Source organism: Lycorma delicatula, chromosome 8 (assembly GCF_047948215.1).
Source record: "Lycorma delicatula isolate Av1 chromosome 8, ASM4794821v1, whole genome shotgun sequence".
NCBI lineage: Eukaryota > Metazoa > Arthropoda > Insecta > Hemiptera > Fulgoridae > Lycorma > Lycorma delicatula.
In genome coordinates this window covers 843,950-844,556 of record NC_134462.1, presented here as the reverse complement: position 1 = coordinate 844,556, position 607 = coordinate 843,950, and positions in this window count along the sequence as shown.

Below are 607 nucleotides of genomic sequence, written 5' to 3'. Positions count from 1 at the left end.
AACATCAAAGTGTTAAAAGCACTTTTTCAATTATAAATCTGAAAATCACTGAAAATTCTTTTTTTGTCAAATGGCAAAAATACTGTATTGGATATAGGTACACGAAAGGAGTTTATCACAAGTAATTTTTGGAAATGGCAAAGAGATTATCAAGAATAACAATCGGCCAGGTCAGGTTAAGTATGACGGTGAGAAGAAATATGGTTTTCTATTACCTTCTTCAATGAGATGAATATGAGAAGCAAATTTTTTAAAATGCTGGAGATATTTGGCCCCCTACAAATTGACATCATGTTGCACATCACAGAGGGTACATTCTCAAATCTAGAGGGAAATGAAAATGTTAAAAGCAAATATTAGTTTCTCTTCTAGTCATCGATACAAACATTTTTTTTAGTTTAGACATTATTTTATTTTATCTATTAAATAAAAACTTATTTTGTTTAATTCTTGGAGAAAAATGGTCTGGTAAAAATAATACAAACTAACCAACCATCTTTCAAAATTAGAACAACCAATAAATGAGGCAATTTTTTAGAGTGCAAAAAATTTATAAAATAAATAAATATAAATAACCATTTATTAAAATTAATAAAGAGACTGTTCA